The sequence below is a fragment of the Tetrao urogallus genome (assembly GCF_951394365.1).
Source record: "Tetrao urogallus genome assembly, chromosome: 3".
NCBI classification, from domain to species: Eukaryota; Metazoa; Chordata; class Aves; order Galliformes; family Phasianidae; genus Tetrao; species Tetrao urogallus.
The window spans coordinates 79,149,249-79,172,881 of NC_136815.1; positions in this window are offsets into that span (position 1 = coordinate 79,149,249).

The following is a 23,633-nucleotide window of genomic DNA, read 5'->3' on the forward strand; positions in this document are numbered from 1 at the left end:
CAGATTTTCATGCTGTGGTTAGAGTATGGTTTTTAAAGGGTAGGAATATGAAAAGTAATTACTTTTTAGTAAAGGCATGGCCAGACCCTCAGGGCAGTTCCAGTAACTGTACTGAAAGGAAAGTGAGGTGTTCCCTAAAAGAATTTGCTCCACACTTCTAAGGACCTAATTCTGACAGGACACTCCTCTGCCCTTTCAGCCCATAGCATCCAAAACAGTGTTGACAGAGCATCTCTTTCAATCTCCCCATCTTTGCCTTTTCATTAACAAAAACTTCATTAGTGGTTCTCAGTCTGGCTTGGCTGCCTCCTCCATAGTGGCCAGGGAGATTCAAGCCCACTCTCATGTTCCGTCTGTACTCTTTGACCAAAGCATACTTGCTCAGCCACTTTGAAATCCAGCTATCTATCTCAGGAGCTGCTGTATCTCCATAAACCAGTATAGCAATTCCCAGTCCTTTTACAAAATACCACAGATGTTAGTGACTCTGCTGAAGGACCATGGGAACAACTCAGATGTTCTGAGGACATCTCTGGGCAAAACTCAGTGGGTCAAGATGTGGACAAGGCTGAGAACACACACACTGTATAACCACTTCCTCTTAGTCATGCATCACGAGTAGCAACCAGGGTACCAAAATAAAAGTAGCGCATTTTTCACTGCTTGCAAGTTTTTAGTGCTGCCATCATCCACTGTCTGCTTGATAAGGCAAGGGATGCGATGGATTTTATTCGCAGTAGATTTTGTCCAGAAACATATGAAAAAGATTGATTGTTGTGAGAGGTTGAATTTTTCATCCTGTTTTGACTAACCAGAGGATTTAAACAGGTACTATACAGTGTGGTCTAATCCCACACAAATTAATGAACTTTAAATGAGCAATTCTGGGTACATGAAGTTGTCTTTCCATGGTACACTGGAGGTCAGTGAGGACTAAGGTACCATTATTATCTCCTGCTTGCCATATGAAGCCACATAACTGTCTGATACGTAACGTCTCAGCTTCACCTCCTGCAATGGGAATCCATTAGGAATAAATTTTGCCCTCAGCATTCATCCCCACTTCACTGGTGCTGGAAGAGGTTACATGAAATTTTGGTCCAATCACTTGTGTACTTCTATGCAGTACATTTCAAAAGAGGTTTTCTTGACCTGTTGCAAGACAGGTTTTGTCTGTATCTACCATTTCAAGTTACTGTCTGCACAGCAACCAAATACTAAAAACGCACCAATCCAGGAAGCGCTGTATTACACACATTTCCATTGGAACCAAGATCAACTCTGAGATAAATTGACTGCTCAACAGCAGTCAAAACTGTTTGCTAATAAACCTTTTATTGCTTTGTAGCATAGTAACTCACCCATGATATAACATGGAGGGAAACCTCGTTTGGGCTTTTGCAGTGTTGTTTCCTCTGTGTGTTTATTTCTATTTGTAGCTTATTTGAGCTTGCTTTGAGTGGATCTAGTCCTGCTTTGTTTTTGAAGCTATTTTTATCAAGCAAGTAGTGTGGTTACCACATTTACCCCAAAATAATACACCCAAGTGCCAGCTGATTTAGATCATCATAAGTGCTTCATCATAAGTGCTTGCAGTGGTAACAAATAAACGGAGAGGTATGCACTCTCCTTTTCCATGCTGGGATGTGTACAGCAAGAGGAACAAAAGCAGAGTAAATGTGTTTCATGGGAGACATCCAGGAGCTGTTCTCCACCTAACAGAGAAGGCCTTGTCTTTTTAGTGTTTTATAAAACATCTCACAAATAAGATGTTTGCAAGAGCCCATTGTAAACAAGAATCTTCAGCACTGCTTCAGCACTTCTTTTCCTTAAGCACAAAGAAACCACCGAGTGGTTGTCTTAGAATGCTTAACCAAATAAAAAATGTATACTGCTGAAGTAACTGGATTCTTCTTTTGTTTGTTTTGCAGAAAAGCTGCTGTGTGGTTACTGCTGCTAAGAGATTGGAAAATATCAGCAGTCTTGGTGCTTTACCTCCCTGCCATGACTGTCTTTTACTAAATGGACCAACAGCACTTTCGCTGCAGGATAAATCCCAGAATCTCTGAGCTGCTGCTTCTCTATTCAGCTTTCAAAAGAAGGAGAGTATTTTTCTATTAAGAAGTTGTTTCTTCTGGAGCTCCATGTTCTCCATGTCCAGGAGTGTCACATTTGCTCAGTTTCATAACAATGTTTTTTCTATTTTGTCCTCCACTCTCATTTAATAATCAAATGCTCCTTAAGGTTCAAATTACCAGGTTAAGTTGTCTGTTTCTTGTCAGCCAAGAAGGCAGCTTGGCACTTTGTTATCTGTGTAGGCAAGGCTGTTTGACATTGGAATCAAATCATAAACACACACACACACACAAAAACCAACCAAACAAACAAAAAACAAAAAAAAGTCAATTTAAAGCTGCATGATGTAGAAGATTTGAAGTTTATGAGCTAAGGAATCGCTCAACTTAAAGCCATGATAATTTAATACCAAGAGAAGTGAGAATTGAGGCTTTCCTTGCAGATAGGCAAATTTGCTACAACCATAATACATTTTATGATTTTTTAGCCTGGTGAATTACTGTTCATTTTAAATACACTTGGATTAGTTCCATGAGAAAGAAAAGAAGGCACTATTCAGTCTTGCCCAAGCAGACTCTCTTCTCTGCTTTGCAAGTTATTTTAACAGAAGCTGACTTCACACCAGTGACTTTCCTTATTGCTAAGAACTGATTAAGAGTATTGGCAAAGAGGAGAGTCAGTCTTCTGCTCATTATAACCCCTGTTTTTTCTAAAGATTTCTTTTCTCTCTTTTTTATCTTACTCCCAAGCCTTTCTAAGTAAGGAAAAAACTGGGAGTCAGAACAGCTGAATTCTGATACTGTTTGAATATGGTTCTTTATTAAGTGAACCTCAGTCTTACTTGCCTAGGCTGTGAGGTTGGAATGAGACTTATACCCTGCTGTATATGACTGCCTGGTTTCAGATCTACACACATAGCAAGTATTTTATTCCATGATGCTGACATATTGCAGTGCCTTTAGTTTTTCTTTGATTAATCCAGTTCTGTTCAAATTAAAGATTAACATAGTTATCTCTATATATTTAATTATATATTTCATACATGTTTATATTTATGTCTTTTATTAAAGGGGATCAACATGAAGACAAAACCGAACAGCATTATTCATTACCACCCAATGAATTATTTTCACACCTTTGTCCTTTCTGAATAGCACTCACAAATGAAATAAAAGGGCCCACTAATGGGACATCATGGCCATGACATTATCTACAGCCAGTTCAATCCAATGTTTTAAAGCCATTGTGGTAGATCTATTAAGACTGCTTCTGTAAGCCAATAGGGCTTCTTACAACTCTGAAATCTGAGAAATATTGATGTGTTGTAATAGCTGTGAATAGATGAGAACCATTGCTACAATCACACAGTTATTTGCCATGTAACTGTGATACCACGTAGAGCACTGCCACCTTAAAATCCTTATCTGTAGTCTTAACTGAAGTAAGATTTGACTAGCAGAAATGGAAGTTTTTCTGGGAAAGCAGCTCTTGAGCAGCCTCAAAGCAAGAAAACCAAAATATAACCTTTAGGTAGAAGCTAGGCTGCTTTATCTTTAGTCACCATTCATGTTTCCCTGTGCAAAATAAATAGAAAACCTACCTTTCTGTTAGGGCTGGAGTTCCCATTCCTGTCTGACTACCTTCAAAATACTGGTAGCTTTTTGTACAGTAAAAAAGTTAATGATCAGTCTCAAATACAGCTGGCTAACTCTGGAATGACAAGATCTCATTGCACACTTTACTGCCAGTATTAAAGATTTGGGGTTTTGTTTTTCCTGTGGTGGACATTTACACGAGTACGAATAAATTGCATGGCATTTTGAATCTGATTAAGTGTACTAAAAACAACAGCGTGACTATAGTCTTATCTGCTTTGTTGTTCAGTTGAATTAAGAGAATTTATCACTTGTGGATCTGTTCAAGTGAGTTGTGTTTCAGAGCTTCATGCCATAAGGATCAGCCCACGTTAGAGTCCAATGTGCTGAGTTGGCCACTGATACTCTGGAAGATTATTGAGGAACATGGCCTCTGTTACACACATCCACCAAGGTCAGCTGTACAGCTCTCAGTCAGAAATACACATGTGAACTATTAGGAAGGATGGAAGAGTTTGACACATTTCAACTGTTTTGAGAAGGAAGACCCTTTCAAAAGGCAAGAGCTTAGGGCAGGGTACTTCTCTACTTCCCTGCTTGTGCAACTGGGCAGGGTGCTAAAATATTCAAGGGATTTATCTTTTAGTCTTACTAACATGGATAATGATGGTTGTATTCTTGAGTCTTACCTATAAGCTGCCCAACATTTCATCCTTGGAATGGCTACTGTAGCAAAGGATGAATGGGACAGTTGGAGGAGGATTGCTTGAGTGAGAGCAGTGACTGAAGGCACTATTTGGTTCCTGGCACAAGCACAGGTCTGCAGGTGTCCAGCTGAAGGGAAAGCTCCTGAGCATACTTCCTGCTGCTGCCTCAAAATCTCTAGATTGGCAGCACTGAGAAATGCCCATTACTAAAACCATTGTTGCTATTAAGGATACAAAAAATTACACTGCATAATTATCACTATAGCAGTGTGCCTGCAGTAAATGCCTGTAGATATGCTTGTTCGTAGATTTGCTGGCTGCTGCAATTTTAGTCAAATAATACTTGACATAGCTTCATTTTACTGTCTTTCTAATTTTGTCTCATTGCACTTTGAGCAGCTTGCTGTTCTGTGTATGTTGTTGTGTTCCTTAAATACATCTAAAAATAACTAAACACTATTATATTAAGTTATTGTTTTGGCACAGCATTATTTATTTTCTACTAGGTAAAAGTCAGTTGGGTTCTATTAATCCAACAGCATCCATGGGAGTTTGCTTATTGATCATTTGTGTTGCATGTTGGTTTAAGATACTTTATGTGGAAACTGTGAATTACTGTGCTTGAGAGCTGGAAGCGAGAAGGGCACTTCATTATCTGTGGTTACTCCATTTAGCCTTGTATCCACAGACAGTCAGAGGTCACCAGGGAACAGAATGATATTAGCAACATCACTGGTAGCAGCAGGGATGAAGCGTCATGATTGACTTAGGAAAGCAGAATTTCATTTGCCTGGCATATTTAAGAATTAGGATGCTGTTATTCCTACTTATGTACATACAGCAGAGAGACTCAGCCTGATAAAATCTCAGTTTTACCCAGGATACACTAGAGTAGTCTAACATTAGCATCAGAGTTACTAACAAGTCTATTTGATTCAAGGTGGATGCCACTGGCTTTCCAACTCTTTTGACGCAGTGAACAACCTGTAGGCTATGAAACTGATGAAAACATATACAACAGAAATATTTCCCTACTATCATAACCATATTTGTGAGAACCTGAAGCCAGTCACTCCTGAGTACCCTCAAAGAGTACGCAGCTGGCAACCTGTGAAATCTGGTCTGGAGATAACAACAGAAGCTACTTCTTATTTTCTTTTTTTATGTTCCTTCCAATGTCAGAATCTGAATGAAGTTAAAGCCTAAGCTAAGCTCTTCCATAATTTGATTCCTACCAGGAATAACAGTGCAGCTCTACAGAATTAAATAAGGAAAATTTTTGGTCCACGTTTTGAGATGCAAGTAGCATGGGAGCTCAGTTTAATCTTCCATCCTCACAGAAAAAAAAAAAAAAAACTCAGAACACCTAATTTGCCCTAGTCTTGACCAGTTAAAATGAAGAGAAACTTAATTTCTTAGCAGTTGAAGAAGTTCAGTGAAAATACATTTTTCTGGTGTGATTAAATTGCTGCAGTAAGTGCTGAGATATTTTAGCATCTTTGGTTTTATGCTGACATTATGAATTACAGGCAGCCTCTTTCAGTAAAACTTCTCCCACCAGGAGGTGTTCTGCTCTTCTCCACCAATAGGGATCTGAAAACATCCCATTCCCTTCATGTGGCCCCACCAGTGAGCACGGCACTTTCCTGCTGGTGAACTCTTAATATGGGATAAGAATTGTAGTTCTGCTTAGTGCCAAAGACACAGCAGTGATGACTGAGCACCGATGCTCCAAACTCCTTCCTGCTTTCCAGGAGCATGCTGCATCTTCACGTACTACTTTTATCATCACCAATATATACTTGTCCTCATGTCTTGCGTGAATAAAACTAAATACTGCATGAATCCATTTAGGGACATTAGATTCTTTCACCTTCCATGAAGGCTTAATAGCTTGAACAACTAACTACCTGTCTAAAGTATAAGTCGAAGACCTGTAGAGGTAATGCTTTGTAAATACATTTTTAGCCACGTCAGTAGAGTTAGCAAGCACATCCTGGTGTGGCAGAACTAATATTTGTGTACCCCACAGCAACTTCCCTTAGAAGACAGGCATATGACAACTAAATCTCAAAGCATGGGGATTTTCATGCCATCTTCCATATCTGGTTTTGTAGATTAACTCATGTTTCTCTGGTACATGTTCACTTGGAAAAACCTAAAGCAATCTTGTAAACAGACAACAAGAATAAACGCTGATTTTGTTTACTATAGAGTTTTTGTTTGTGGTATTTAATGTGCTTGTCATTTGCACTAGAAAGTAATGGAGACAGTGCCTTTATCCTATGTGCTGGCTATGAAAGTGTATAGATACACAAAGGAAGAGGCAATTCCATTAAAATAAATTTAAGTATCTAAATCAAAGATCTGCTCAGGCTCACATCTTGTACTCATACCTTGCAGCAAAGCCTCTGCTCTCTCTGCAAACTAGGGCTTGAAGTACTTCTGGCTGAAGCTGAAATCTTGCTGCAAGTCCTTAGATGAGATCTCTAGAGAGAAAAGAAGAGATTGCTGAAATTGCTAAAAGAGCTCCTTTCTCTCTGAATTGTCATGCATTTCACTGTCGGCTTGTTATTTGGTGTTGCTGTCTGAAGAACACACACCCCACCTGTGTAAGGTCCATGCAGCCCAGAGATCACTCATCATTTCAGCACAGCTGTACTGGGTAGCCTCTTCCTTTGGCATGTGGGCTACATAAGGAGGTAAGAGATTACTCTTCCAAGTTATTTGACTGTGTAGTCTTTGCATAAAGGCTTTGCTTTCCCTTTCTCCCCAAAAAGTCTTCTAGCAGTCCTTAACTTTATCAGTGACAGCTGCAATATTGTTCTGCTATTGAGATGCTGCACCTGCATTTGACCTTTGTGTTTTTTTCTGAAGCCAGTCACTATGGTTCAGATTTTAATGCCTTTGAGCCTCATCAAGGAGGTGTTGTTGTTATTTTTTTTGTTAACATTAGCAATTTGTGCATTATGGCTGATGAGGAAGACTTTGTCATAGCATTTCAGTCATCTCAACAGCTCCTGCTAAATACACGCCACTGGAAAAAATAAAATAAATGTGGATAAAATAACACTCAGCTCCCACTGTGTGTCTGTAAAGCAACTCCACACTTCTAAAATGTGTTCACTAAGTGCATGTGGTTAAAAATATGTTGACTACAGGAAAAAAAGTCCAACAAGGGACATTCATAATTCTTCATTAATTAATAGTCAACCCTTTTTCTCCCCCAATTATTTCAAACACCTGCTCACAGTAAATTTCCTTTGCAGCTTTTTAATGCTACTTTAATATTACTCAGGACTTGGAAACATACACTAAGCTTCTCCTATTTTTAATTATTTTCAAATTAATTTTAGTTTTCTGAATATTTTCAGTCGTGCCCATTTGTTCAATAAAACTGAATTTTAATTTTAATTTTTTTTTCCTTCTTAAAGGCCTCCTAAAGTTTCCAGAGACTACTTTTATGGGCTGTTTTAATGAAAGGTTTTGGAAAGGGACTGGAGATTTCCAAATTCCTCTCTTCAAGTCTCCTCATACAAAAAAAAAAAAAAAAAAAAAAAAAAAAAAAAGAAAGAAAAGACTTCACTCAGGTTGACTCACATCTTGCACACAGCAGGTATCCATTCACCTTTGAGCTAAGCCATTTAGCCCTAAGGACACAGCCCAACTGGTGCCATCTCTGGGCTACTGTAAAGTGTGCTGAAAGTGCAGTGAATCAGAATCAGAATATCCCAGGTTGGAAGGATCTTCAAATCCAGCTCCCGGCTCTACACAGCACCACCAAAAACCAAACCCTATGTCTGAGGGCACTCTCCAAACACTTACTGAACTTCAGCAGCGACCTTTCCCTGACCCCAGCTGCCCTCCCCTGACGCAGCTCCATGCCGTCCCTCGGGCCCTGTCGCTGTCACACAGAGCAGAGCTCAGCGCTGCCCCTCCGCTCCCTGTGAGGAGCTGCAGCCGCCATCAGGCCTCCCCTCAGCTCCTCTGCTCCGGGCTGAACAACCCAGGGACCTTAGCTGCTCCTTGCACACCTTGCCCTCCAGACCCTTCGGCATCTTTGTAGCCCTCCTTTCATTGCTCTCTAAATGTTTTATGTGGCACCCAACCCTGCCCCCAGTGCTGGCGGTGCAGCTGCACAGCACAGAGCACAGTGGGACAACACCTCCCCTTGCCTGGTGGCAGTGCTGGGCCTGGTGCACCCCAGGGTACAGTTGGCCTTCCTGTCTGCTAGGCCACACTGCTGCCTCAGATACAACTTGCTGCCAGCCAGAACCCCCAGATCCCTTTCTATAGGGCTACTCTCAGCCTCTTGTCCCCCAGTCTGCATGGATATCCAGGGTTGCCTTGTCCCTGATGCAGAATCCGGCACTTACTCGTTTTGAGCTTCATGTGCTTGGTGATTGCTCAGCCTTCCAGTTTGCCAAGAACTATCCACAAGGCCTCTCCACCTTCCAGATTCAGCAGCTCCTCCCAATTTGGTTTAACCTACAAACTTCCTTAGTATGCATTCAAGTCCTGAGTTCAGATCATTTATAAAAACACTGAAGAGAGCTGACAGTAAAATGGAGCCCTGCAGAGCCCCACGAGTGCCTTCTGCTCTCTTTGAATTGGACCCTAACTGGAGCACATGGCAGAGCTGTGCCCTGTGGGCCACAGGCCTTTCTGGATGCAGCAGTGCTGCTGTCACCCTCTGCAGTGCCTCTCAGTGCTGAGCTAGCAATATCTGCCCTTCGGCTGAGCATGGGCAAAGCTGTGGTCATGAAAAAGCACGCTCAGAAACAACCTTTAAAAGGAAATAAGCGCAAGCCAACAAACACTAGCATAAGCCAGGTAACATATGCAATGCTAGAAGGAGAGCAAATTCCTTGAATTTATCAATCCAAATGTGGACTGTATGAGCTCAGGGGATGGAGATGGCTTAGAAATACAGGGCAGGGTCTTGTTTCATTAAAATGTGGTGGTCTCAGTGTGGCAATGGAGCACTGGTGCTGCAGCACACTGCTGCCTGCCGCTTGGTCCCCTCTGTTCTGTTAGGACCCAACAGGTTCATAATCACTTATCAGCAAAGCTTGCTTCACCAGTTGCATTTGAATAAGACAAACCACCAGACTGCTGAAAGGAGCGGTTTAATTGGCACCTATATCTGCTAGAATTCTTAGTTTTGCTTTTAACTTCTTTTTTTTTTTTCTTGTTATGATTCACTTGTGCAAACTTAAGAAAAATTCATTGGAAGGAGCTTTTATCATCTGGTTTTAATGCCTGCCAGTGCCCACCTTTCAGGGTCTGGTTGAAGCTGTCTAACGATATAATTTATTATTTTTTCTTCTTCCTGTGACAATGCTATCTCAGTGCAATTCAGAAGGCCTGAACTGTTGAACTTAGTCCTGTGACATTGGCAGGCAGAGAACATATCAAAGTTATAGAATCATAGAATCATAGAAAGGCCTGGCTTGAAAAGGACCTTAACAATCATCTTGTTTCAACACCCCTGCTGTGTCCAGATGCAAATTAAAATTGTCACATGAAGTTGCACTTTGTAATTTGGGTGGCAGTGCCACATATTAATGACCCAGAAATTTTTCTGCAATGCATTTAACATCAGATCAAGGTTGAATTTCATCTTCTGATAATCTGTTGCCCAAATGCTTCTCTATGGTTGTTGTTTTTACATTGAATTGCAATTGTACGCTGAGCTTCAGCACCACTTGGCTGTACTCAGCGCTTCATGATTGCTGTCCTCCAGCAATCTGCACAGCACATCAACCAATCCAGACAGCCAGCTCCATCCCTCAGCCCTTATACCCCAAGGCCAGGCAGCCGTGTTACCCTGCCGATGAGCAAGGACTTCGGTTGAGACACCGTGCTGCAAAGGGCTCGCGCGGCCACGAGAGGTCAGCATTGCTGTTTCTTATTTAATAAAACTGTCTTCGATGCACTTACTGGGAGGGCGTTTTTGGAAGACAAAGCAGACTTTCCAGCATGGGCTGGGGTAGGCAGCATTGTGGCACCCCAAGCCTCAGCTAGGGAACACCTTGACATCCATGTGGAGATGGGTGGCCTTTAATATCACTCTGACCACCTTATTTTCAGGCTCTGCACTAAATAAGGGTTTTAGCCTCTTCTCAGCCCAGGCCTGTTCTCAGATAGTGCAAAAGGGCTCAAGGAAGAACCTGAGGTATGATACCAGAAATGGATCAGAGTTTGTGCAACATGAATACTGGCTAAGGCAAATGTGAATAATGAATGGAGGAACACGGACTTCTTCTTACATACTATCATTTCATACCATTCCCACTTTAGCAACCTTAAGCTCCTCTGCAGAACCTGAGCAGAAAACAGATCTGATTTCAGATTTGCATGTAAATCTGCTGACATAAGTAGAAAAACATGAAGAAACTTGCACACTCCAGGTATAAATAGAAAACTTCACACCATATGGTTTGTACATCAAGAGAGAGGTTCTATAAGATGTTAAATACATCAAGTGAGATGATGACTACTCTTATTCTGGCTTAAATGGGATGTGAGGGCATTAGGCAGGTACGGGGTTGGTACCTGATCTAGTAAAACACATATTCTGTCTTTATCCATGCACAGGAATGCTTTGGTAGTCCTAAGGGAAAGGGTGAGAACAGATGTGAAGATCCATGCATCATCTTGGTTTGTTTAAAAACTAAATGATCATTATTGAAATAGAAATAGAAATTATATGGTCAGAGAAATCCTCTGTTATGCCATATCTGATGTTCAGTACATAAAATGACATAAGACCTCATACATTTATTTTTGTCTTACTTTCTAGTATATTTAAAAAATACATATCTTATGTCACCTGCTTTTGTTCAGCAAGCCTTTGATTCTCGCGCTACATTTGCCAGGTTGTATAAATTCTTGCTAGCAAGTGTCTTCTCCTCACCTAAGTACTTCTAGACTGACTGACCAAGCCCGTTCTTTACCTTTTCTATAAAATAAGCAGAGTAACTGTTTACCTTTTTCATCACGTTTGAATCATTTTAATGGATCTCTTTCATATACATATGCGTTTTTTACAATGACATACTGTAGGCACTGTAATACAACCCAGCATTCCATTAGCTCCTCAGTGTCAGGCATAACATAAGCATCCTTCCTATTCATTCCCCAGTTGCCAATTTCCATGCTCTTGATTGCCCTTAGCCTCAGTAATCATCAGATCACTGGCTTTCAACAGTGACCTGCAAGTTTCCAGTTCCCAGCCTCCACTGCTACTTGCATATTCCCAGTACTCAGCTTTCACCACATTTTGTTCTTCCAACTGATGTTGGACTAAGCCCCTCACCTGCACAGTTTGTGGTCCAAGCAGACAAACAAGCCAAAGGCAGCAACAAGAACAGAAGTGCAAAGTGCTTTGACCAGAGTCTTTACCATTCCAGCATTGATCACACATCTGTGTGCCCACTGAGAGCAGTCCTGAGGAAAAGGACTGAGGTTCTGGCAGATGAAAAGCTCCACACAAACCAGTAGTGTGCTCGTGCATCCTGGAAAGCCAACAGTACCCTAGGCTGCATCAAAATAGGGGTAGCCAACAGGGAGAGGGAGGTGATTTGTCCCCCTCTGTTCTGCCCTCATGAGGACCCATCTGGAGTACTGCGGCCAGCTCTGGGGCCTCCAGCACAGAAGAGATGTGGAACTGTTGGAGTGGGCCCAGAGGAGAGCCATGAAATGATCAGAGGACTGGAGCAGTTTTCCTGCGAAGAAAGATTAAGGTAGAGTAGCTTTTTCAGTCTGGAGAAGAGAAAGCTCCGGGAAGACCTCTTGGTGTTTCATAAAGTGAGCTTAGAAACAAGAGGGGGATCAACTTTTTGCAGTCTGACAACGATAAGACAAGAGGAAGCAGTTTTAAACTAAAAGAGGGAGATTTAGATTAGGTTATATGTTTCTTAGAGGGTGATGAGGCAGCGGTACGGACTGCCCAGAGAAGCTGTGGGTGCCCCATCCCTGGAGATGCTTAAGGCCAGGTTGGATAGGGCTTGGGGCAGCCTAAGCCAGTGGGTTTCATCCTGTCCATGGCAGGGGGTTGGAACTGGGTGGGCTTCAAGGTTCCTTCCAGCTCAAATCATTCTGCGATCCTCTGATTTTGTGATTCTGTGATTCTATGATTCTGTGATCTGCTCTGGAGTGCTGTCTAAATCAGCGACATCCCTACCTGCTGGCCACCACCCAACCGTAGTGCCACAACATACTTGCCACTCGCGTGTGCTGCATTACTGGTTGTGTGAGTGCTCCCCTGCCTTTCCCAAGCAAAAGCAAAGCTCAGGCAGTAGATCATCTATAACCCAGCTCATGCTGACAGAGTTCAGCTAATAAACACTTATGCAGCTCTGGCAGCAGGTCTGGCAGACGGAAGATGATGAACAGCCAGGAGAGAGATGAAGCTCCTCTTGTCCACAGCCAGTTCAGCTGCAGCCTGGTGGACCAGTGAGGACATTCTGTGTTGGGTCTCTGGTTCTTATCTCAGCTGCAGCCTCTGCTGCCTGCACAAGCCCTGGGCATAGACAGGGAATGGGGCTAGGTCAGTTCAAAAGGGTGACCGGTTCACTGAGGATCTGAATGTGGGCCCCAGCAGCTCAATCAGACTAATTGAAAAATCAATTAGTCATCTGGAGGATATAGAGGGAGGGAGAAGGCTGCAGAAATTGGTTTATTACAAATACACTGCTTCCTGCCATGATGAGCAACCAAGTTATGGTGATGTTATTGGTGATTTGACTGGACAGGATGGGGCCCTTGGTGGCACTGGTTTGTGGGGAAGTGTCTTAACCACTTGTGAAGTCAAATGCTGGCTTGATTCTCTTGTCAACCCCAATCCTGTGTTCATGAATTCACATTTAAATAACAACAAAATCCACATATGTACTGTATGCTGATGCCAGCTTTCACTTAAGCAGTGAGTTATCACTGGGTGCCTTATGAGCAAACGCATGAAGGCTTGGCAATCTCAGAAGACAGCTAAGATGAAGTGGGCAGCATCTTCTCTCCATGCTACTACTTGAAGCAAAGAAATAAGAAACAGACTGAAAGGTCTGGCAAAGCAAAAGCAGATAGTCTCTGCTCTTAATTTCTTGAGCAAATCCCTGTGTAGTGGCACATTCTGCATAAAGGCAGTATTGGCAGTTTTGAGTATCAAAGCTCCAATGCCTTCCAAAATCCTTAGAGTGGCTTAAAGATTCTGAGACTTCTTAAAAAAAAAAAGGTCAATTTCCTTTTATTTTCCTTTGGGTTTTGGGGTCTTTTGAGGAGTGTTTTTTTCCTCTTTGTTGCAAAAATAAAGGTTTACCTTTTGCTGCGAATGAATGCAGAGGGCCTTATGGACTCCCCTGGTTCCAGCCTCTGAGTCTTTAAGGGAAACACGAAAAGTCATTAAGATATGCAATTAAATCATGACCGTGGCTAGCACAGCAAATATAAATGCAAACCCTGCCCTAGAGAACAAAGACCCATTCATTCTACCTAAATTGGTTTTGTAACTTGCTTGCTGCTTCTTTTTTTTTTCCCCCATCCTTATTTCTTCAGAACAAGGGGGAACTTTCTTGGCTAATGCCACATCCTGGATAGTAAGAAAAGCCTGTGCTCAGCTGCCTGAGTCTGCTGTTGCTCCTGTCTGCCACCCCTCTAGAAAAGTGAGGTTACAAGCAAATATCAGCAGAGACAGAACAAAAATAAAAAGCCTTGATAACTCTGGTAAAGTCACCATTATGCAACTACAAATGATAGGAGTGGAAATATAGATGCTGAAAATGTTTAAAGGCAGCTGAGGTTGCATTTCTTATTGGAAGTAAGAGGTGAAGGAAGATCAGTCGATGGCAAGCGCTCTTACTCCATATATTGAGAAGGATTTGCCAGCAAAGGATATTAATGACCTGAGAGTGAATTGCAAGACCACAGGGGAAATCTGAACTGAAAATGGAAAAGACAGAAAGCTAGGCAGGGGGATTTGTATCGAGTTAAAGTGTCAACATTTAGAGATGGATGGATCACTGTAGCTCAGACCAGGAGGAACAAAAAAAAAAAATAAAAAAAGCTCAACAAAGAAACCAAAGTATACATCAAACCATACCACCAGTGTTTCCCTTTACTCCAAAATTAAAGCTCTGCCAGCCTGACCTTTAAATGTGCAACCAGATTGGTTCAGAGTGAAAAGTAGCAGTTTAAAGAGTGGGGCAGATTGCCTCTGACACCTCTCAAAAACTTTTTGTTCCTCCTCAATATCCCTCAGGCCTTCTTTTTTGTATCCCTGGAGTGTCACTGAATACCATCTCTTTGGTACTTCATTAAATTTAAATAACCCAACACACATAAATGTACGAAGGGCTTTCAGAAGGCAATGCATCCAGAAAGATTGCTGGCCAAGTATATTGAAGGACCAGTGGTGCAATACTTAGGGTTAGTTTTTTGAAGACCACGATTTGTATTGGAGTATTCTGTTTTATAATCCCCTCTCTGTTCCTATCATGAATACATACTACAAGATGTAATCTATGAAAAGTGTCTCCCATGTTTTTCGTTCTCTTATTTAAACATGAGGACCACACATTTGAGACATCATGAGCAATTGAGCTCATGCTGCAATTTACAGAATGGGCTGGGGTGTTGAGTTGGTGTTGTTTTCTTACCGCTTCTTAGGAATCATTTAAGTTCTAGGCATTTCCATGGCTATTTTTGCCCTTTAATCCCCACACACTGGCTGAGTGCTTTGGCTTAGTCTTCCTCTTTCTGAAATGAGGCATGGTCCTGTTGATCCCCTAATGTGAGCCAGAAGAGGGGTTAGGGGAGGACAGGGAGGTCTGTTCTGCCAGTATGGGGTAGGTCAAGGGAGGACCCTGCCCAGGGGTTCACAAGCCTCAGCAAGCATCAACAAATGTCAGTGGGGGTAATTTTTTCTGCATGGAGGAATACGATTCTACACCTTTGCTTCATACACACTCCCACCATTTCATCAGACACCATTTTGTCAGACTGCCTCTCTGCTGCCATCTATCCCAGAGCAACAAAATGTAAGGGAATATTGGCAGGAAGGTTCAATCGTACCCCCATCTGCCTCTGACATTGTGGGTCAATATAATAAAATTGGAGGTCTTACCTTCAGAGCAGCCCTCATCGTTAATGTCAGGAAATCAACAATTATGTGATTTTGGGGATGTCCAGCAAGACTCATTTGTGGAGCATTTCTTCCAACAGAACAAGAGAAGGAACAGGATATTTGTGAAGGATGGAATTCAAGATAGGATGAGTATATTAGCTGGCACCATAGCAGAAAGCAGCAGGAGCAAGCACGCACAAAGGTTTTTTAGGCACTTCATTTGGATGTAGAGTTTGTATATGCTCAATTGGCTTCCAATTACTGCAAACCACTGATGGGAACTGAGAAGAGGCTGCAGCTTCTTACGTGCCTTCCAGAGTGAAGAAAGCTGTTTTCAAAAAGAGGAACCATACTGCCCAACTTCACAAGCACCTACACCTGGAGCAGGTGTTATGAAGGCAGGAGCTCTCCCAAGGCGCTTAATGTGTTGGGCTGTCACTTCCAGCTGGGGCTAGGACTCAGCTGGATAGTGTTGGCTGAGTCTCTATTGGCAATTGTTGTCCCAAAGAAGTCACCAAGACTGTTTCACGTGGTTAATTGCTGGCTGACAGAGATCTCTCAGCACATCTCTCCCACGTTTTTGGCAGTGGTGCTTAGAATGAAAACAAATAAATTAAACAAGAGAAAAGCAGAGCCCTCCCTCAGCCCCCCAGCCAGTGTGTTCCAATGTGCTCAAAGCCTTTGACTGGCAAATATTTGGAATCTATTTTCAGAAAGAGTTCCAAAGGTTTCCCAAAATCCAGATTTGACTAGACTCTCACATTCTCAGTGCAAGGAAACAGAGTGAATAGATAGGGTGTGATACAGACTTTTCTGAAAGTTTGTTTGGATTTCAGGAAGTGAACAAGATAAGCCATACAGCCCCTTCCTGCTTTTAATTTTTTTTTCCAATACATCCCGACAAATTCCTGAAAGAGAGAAATCTCAGATGAGTTTGTCAAGTTCCTTCCACCTCACTTGTCCTTTTAAAAGCCATCCATACATTAAATTGGGAGCTAGCATGAAATCAGTCTTTACCAGCTGAGTCCTTGGGCACATATGAAAGCTGTTTCCTTCATCATTTCTGCAGCACAGAACACTATTTTCTTTCTTTTTCCATCTCTTTCAAAACTTGCAGAGATTGGGAAATAGTTCACTGTGTACCATAGAATGCACCGTAGGTATGGAAAAGGGGAGAAAAGAAATAATCCTTATCATGTTGAGCACTGCAGATGTTGAAGTGCGAATGAGGCCTCTGACATCACATTGGACTTGCTGCCATAAAAGCCTGAACAAAGACCAAGCAAGACCATTCTCCAGCCTAGCTGCCCCAGGTTCAGAAAGGACGACTGCATGACATCCAGTTACAAAAATCTGCCCTTCTCTAGGCAGATTTGTTCCTGTGCATGCTCATTTACTTGGCATAAGGTCTGGTCTTCATGGTCATTCCAATGTGCTCATGGATGTCTGGATTGCCAATATGTGTCTGACTCTTTGTCTTAATTCAGACAGACCTCTGAATTTTCAGATATCTGATTTTCATGCCGGGGTACCTATATAGATAAGCTGTTTTCTGAGTGTGTCCCCGTCTAGGATAGAGTATTTCTAAGTGAGAGAAAAAATCAGGTATCTCAATAAAAAATAATTTTATTTCCCCCCCCTCTTTTTCCCAGCTCTCACTTCTCTGATACTGTACAAAAAGCAAACATTTGTTAGTGGCGCTTTTCAGAAAGCAGGCTTTTAATACTTGATCAGACAAATCTCTGGAATGCTGTATGTTACTGTAAATATGAGGCCGGGCAAACAAATTCTGTTTCACTGCTGGAACATGCTGACCTTCCTTTCCTCTTGTTTGTATGATCTGAACTAATTTCTTATTTGAAATCAACAGCACCTAAAAGTATTCCCTAGAATTAATTTTTAAAAGCAACTTGCTGCACTGATTCTACATGTTGCATGGATATTCAAGGGTCATTTAGTGCAGTAGAGATTTTTCCCCCAGTAGATGTTACCAGAGCCTAACAGGGAGATGGAGAAGAGCTACAACAGCAAGGGTATTAATGGCACTAAAGAATGTAATGGGTTAATGCATCAGATAGTCTTTGAAATATACATGATGAAAGCTTAAAACAATTTTATATTTGTAGCAGTCAGGTGAGTGGCAAAGAAAATCTGTACCGTTCCTGTAATAGTTTCTGAGAATGGCTTTTTTTTCTATTCTTTTTATAGAGGCCGTTAAGTCATATGCTGATAGTTGGTGCTGCTTTTTTTGAAGATACATTCCTGTTGTGAAACATACAAGTACTGAGAAACTCTTACTGAAGCATATGTAGAAGTATGAACATCTGCCTACTCCTACCAATGAAGCTTCTTCTCAGCTTTGGAGATCTTTTAAATGGGGGGAGATCAGTAAATTTTCCATACTGATGAAGAATTTGGCCATTTTGATGAGGCTATCAATAGGGACTATAATAATTAGACATTACATAGGGCCAAAAAATACCCAGCTTTTCTGTTTCTTCCTGAATTACTTTCTATATTTGTCCCAGTCAACCTAATCCTTTTCGTGCCATAACAGTGCAATACATTCAAACAAACATTCATGTGGTATCATTTCAAAACTTCCAGATAAAATACATGCTAGCCATAATATCTCTGTAGTGCCAAGGAACCAGCTGTGTTCTGGCTGTATGTGTGCATGCATGGTGCTATTACCACTTCACAAGGAGGTATCCCATGACAGAACTGATGCCAGATCATAAATCTGTGGCCTCCTCAGCAGTGCAGTCCTCTGCAGGCTCAACCTAGAAAGCACTTCCAACAAAGTGTTTTTAAAAAACAGTATATGTGTTTCATTACTTACTCTGCTGCAGCTGGTCTTTTGGTTTTTTCTCTTATTTTTATCTCTTTCAACTCTTCATTTATCTCCCTGTTGGGAAAAAAGATGAGACAGTAATACATGGAAACCATAAATGACCTCACTTTTAGGATATCTGAAACAAAGGTGGAGATGTGATTTGGATAGAGCAGGGTGGTCTAAAGAAAGAGGATCGCAAAGAAAACTAAGAGTTGAAGGAAATGTGGGCCACTCCAGCTAACCAATTATCCAGTATTTTGGGCTGCCTAATTGCAAGTTACATACACTTGGGTCAAAATTTCAGAAGAGAAGTGCATAAAACAAGTGTTAAAATCACTGCAAAAGTATTCCTTCCACATTTACAAATCCAACTGCAAGTGCCCAGATTTGACCAGTACCTGTTGCAAATAGACATATTGAGTAAAGCTGTGACAGCTCCAGCTGTGCCTAAAATGGCTGAGGGTCCAAGGACACTCTTTTCAGTGTGGGTGGCTACACAAAACTCCAACCCGTGTGGGAGGCAGTTAGACTGCAAGTCTCAATTTGTCATGCCTAATTTCACCATTTATGGCTGCAATACATTATGTTTGGAGAGGGAGTATCAGCAGCATGCCATGCATCAATCCAAAGGCTGAATTCCTTAGTAGATTAAATAGCCTTCATCTCCGATAAGTGATTGCATTTCTGTTGCACATACGGTGCTGTGAAGCACATAATGCTGTTAATAGCTGGGAAAGAGTACAGCATGAGAAAGTCCCTTTCCAGACTCACTTCCTCAGGATGTCGTTTGGATTTAGAAATATCTGTGGGCTGCAAAGCTTCCACCCACGTTTCTAACTTCAATATTTCCTGGATGCTTGAGTTCCCTTAGGACCAACATATCATGGTATACCAAAAAATATTATACATAGCTTTGCCCTCTAGATCAGCAGTGCCCTCTGGAAGAACCCTTTGTTTTACTGGCAGCAGCAAGTACACACGTTATCCAAAGCTGCAAGATCAGCAGAAATGAAGAGCTTTTCTCTTTGACAGCAGCTGTAGTTGTCTCGGCTGAAATACCTCAGATTAGTATGACAGTTTACCACAAAATATCCCCATCCTGCCCGAAGAGCCTGCCCAAAACATGCCCTTTCTCTCCTTACCTTCCAGTCTTGGCAACGTGTGAATGCTTATTTTCCCAGTGTGTCACATAAGAAGCTTTTAAGAAATGTTCCCTCCTCAGTCATTTCTGCTAACTCCATAAAAAAAAAAAAAAAAAAAAAAAAAAAGTTTAAAATGCAAGGGGACCAAACTACAGAAATCCATTTATCAAGGGAAAAGAGCAAATTGTTTCTATGCACAGAAGCAATAGAGAGCAGTCTATTACCAAAGTTCTGAGCCAGTGCTGCTTTTAGATCTGAGATAATCGCCAAAGTATTTAGCAGAACAGAATGTTGTATTTTATGGCACTCTCTCTACCTGAAAACTGCTACTTAATGGACTGAGGTGACAGTAAAAGGCGCATTTCTAAAAATTTGGACTTATACTCTGAAAAGTAAGGCATGTCTCTGTACTCTGAAAACAGAAATGAATGTGGAATTAAATTTATTGGCCTAAAAAAACCCCAAAACTTTGCTCTAGCTTCACTTTTGGATTTTTAAAAACCCACGCTAACCTCTTGATGGCTTCCAAGACATTATAATAATAAATAATGCTCTGCAGTTTGTTTTCTGTCACATCCTCCAGTTTCAGATGTAATTGAATGTGCAGTTTGGTCTTTTGCATGAATGTTGAAATTCTGTTGGCGATCTTTGCGGTTCTGTTCTGTTGCAGACAACACCAAGCTGAGTGGTGCGGTTGGCACACTGAAGGGAAGGAATGCCACCCGGAGGACTTTGGCAGCCTTGAGAGATGGGCACATGCAAACCTCATAAAGTTCAACAAAGCCAAATGCAAGGTTCTGCACATGACTCAGTGCCATCTCAAGCACAAATGCAAGGATGATCAGAGGGCTGAAATACTTTTCCTATGAGGACAGTTTGAGAGAGTTGGAGTTGTTCAGCCTGGAGAAGAGAGTACTCCAGGTAGACGTTTTGGCAGCCTTGAAGTGGCCTATAGGAAAGTTGGAGAGAGACTCTATCAGGGTGTATAGTGATAGGATAAGAAATAATGGCTTTGAAATGAACGACGGTAGATTTATACTAGATACTAAGGAATTCTTTACTACGAGGGTGGTGAGGCACGAGGAAAGCTTGCCCGGAGAAGTTGTTTAAGTGTCCAAGTCAAGATTGAATGAGCTTTGAACAATGTGGCCTAGTGGAAAGCATCTCTGTCTATGGCAGGGGGTTAGAACTGGATGATCTTTAAGATCCCTTCCAAGCCAAACCATTCTACGATTCTATGTAAGAACTGGAAGAGGCCACAGGGCATTCTTCTCAAGCTTCATGATGTCTTAGAAGTAACAGCAGGAGTAAAAAGTAGTTACAAATCATTGGCGAGACTGGATTAACTCTCCATGGTCTAGGAATTTAACAGTCTTACTGCTCATGCAGAATCTAACTTACAGTATATCTGTGTTGCCTTGGCAACAGTGTATACTGTGCTGCTGTTTTACACATACATTGATACAAGAACCCTCTTCAACTATCAGTCAAAAAGCTTTTGTATTGTTCTGTCCATTTTCTTCCAACAGTAAATTTCCTACCATGGATAAGTTCCCATACCAAAATATACAGTGCTTTTACTGGTTATAGGCCAGGGAGTGGAATTCTTCGCTGATTCTTCCAGGCATCAGCCTTCTTCAGAATCCAGGAGCAGAAGAAGGTGACCAGGATACACGTATGAGGGCTATTTTACCTGCAGTTTCTGGTGGCCTCTGATTGCCATCAGCAAGGGACAAGATGTAGGATATAATAAACATGTCCCTTAGCCTCACCTTCTTTATGTAGGGGATATGAATGAAGGAGAGGACAAAAACTTGGCTCCTTTGCTCCCTCCTGCATCTTGCTACAAAGGAAAATATTTCCATCTGGAAAACGCAAGTGTAGTCACTGATACAACTGCATCTTGTCACTTAGTAAATAAATGAAGGCCATTGCCTGAAAATGAACATGAGGTGGTCCTCTACTACTTCAGTATCACTTGAGCACAACCTACACACATAAATATTCTTCACTTATGGGCCCCCAAATGTCCTCAACCACAAAAGAGGAAAATGTGAAGAGAAGAAAAGAAGTAGAAATGTGCCAGGCCCCGCTTCCTGACTCTCCCAACCGTGGCCTAAAAACACAGCTGAGATCACCGAGAATTACTCTGAATTCTCTCTCAGCTTAATTCTTGCCTGTGTTTGAGATGATCTGAACACACACCTCTGCCTCCTGTGTAGGTGTATGTAAGCCACAACCAGGCTATATGCAGCATTCCAGGTCATGCCTTTCCCATCACTAAGCTGTTTTACTTTGCTAGCAATAACTCTTCACTGGACTGGAGAAGGTGAGGCCTAGAGGTCAGGGCATTTATGTGGAAAGAAGGAAGTCTGTGTCATTCGTCCCATGGGAAGGCTTTCTGTGTGGCCTCAGACACTATTACTCACTTTCTCTCTGGCACACTGGCTATTTTTGCAGGTTCAGATTACTGCAGAGGGAGGAAAGATCTGAAGCAGGGCCTACCAGGTCCTCAGTGAGTCCTGTAACTTATCAGACACTGGAGGAGACAGCAAGAGGGGACCATCTTCTTTGGCTGTGCTCTGTAGGCACCAAGCCAGTTGGCACATCTAAGACTGACTGCCACTGAAGCAGGCATGGAACAAGTTTCTGTGAATCATAGCAAAGTCCAGATTTCAAGCCCTCTCTTTACCAGATAACATGATAAATCTGAGACAATGCTGAGACTAAAGACCCAAGCTTTAGGTGGCTAGAAGATGGCAGTGGTGGAAACACAAGTGACAAGGGATTTGACACACTTCTAGAATTAGGTGATAGCTGAGCAAGGGCTTTAGGTACTCTCAGGTGCAGCTTTTTGAAATTGAGACCAATGTGTTTTTCTCAGGCCAGACTATCAGAATCAGTGCCCCCAGACTTCACCAGGAGCTTTACCACTCAGAACTAAACCCTTAGTGCCAGCTACAATTCCAGTAGCATTCAAAATGAATGCTCCCATCCTCGTCTTCAGTCCCACACCTTCTCCACTGATGCTTGCTTTGTACTTGGAACAATGATGTTATTGGCTATAGTGCCCACCTTTACAAAAATGGGGGTTTTCCAGTCATTTCTACTGCAAATGGAAGGAGAGGCTCCAGGGAACCTCATACCTTAACGAACCAAAATCCCTGGATTAGCTTCCTCCAGGCTTGTCTTCAGCAGTCATTATGTATGATAGCTACATAATGCATAGGTGAGACAAAGATCTCATAAGACAGCACAGCAGGGAGCAGAACTAGAAATAGAAAAGTATGCTTTTCAATCCTGCTGTAAAAAAAGAGGGGCACATTGACTGAGGGCCTGTCAAAAACAAATGCTGATGTCAAGACTTGTGCCTCCTGCAGAGTTTGGTGCTGGCTAAGTTGTCTCTGCTGGAGTTTGGCAAGGAGTGGTACAAGTGAAGAGGCTGAAAGGATATGCTTATTTAGCACCAGCAGGTTTGTGAGTCCCTGCAGCAGAGGGTTGGCATGTAATACTCCAGCAAAGCATGGCATAACATTGATGCTGCCACTTTGGCTTCAGTGGATCTCAGCAGCAGGAGTTATGCAAACACAGTTGTTAGCAGAGACCTACTGTTACTATCTATAGAAAACCAAATGTGACAGAAGCCCTGAGTATCCCAGACATGGACTTGTTCCTTTTTAGTTGAAGTTCTTCTTAGGTTTTACTCAGACTGTGCACACCAACAGGAGGACGGGTGAGTTGCTCTCCAGAGAACACATCCTGATGTGACTAAGCATCTGAGTAAGCACACAGAAGTGTACAAAGGTTATGAAAACTGTCTTATAGCATTTACTCCATTCTCACGTATGGAAAAGCAGCAAGAGATTTTGCCAAAGTAAAGACTGAATTAATACCCAAACATTTGGTCATTACAGCCTGTTTCTTATTCATATTAATGTTCTTTTTGACAGCTGTGATATCTAAAAAGGGCCTGGCACCCAATTTACCCAGCATACAATCCATCAAAATTGTCATAAAGTAAAAAGGGCACAGCAGAAATGAAGATTTGCCCCTTTGTTGTTTCTGCTATCCTGCCTGGAAATTTGTGGTGGTGCAGAAGCAGAAAAACCTCTCTCAGCCACCACAGTATTCGGGTTAAAATCTCTCTGGGGAAAA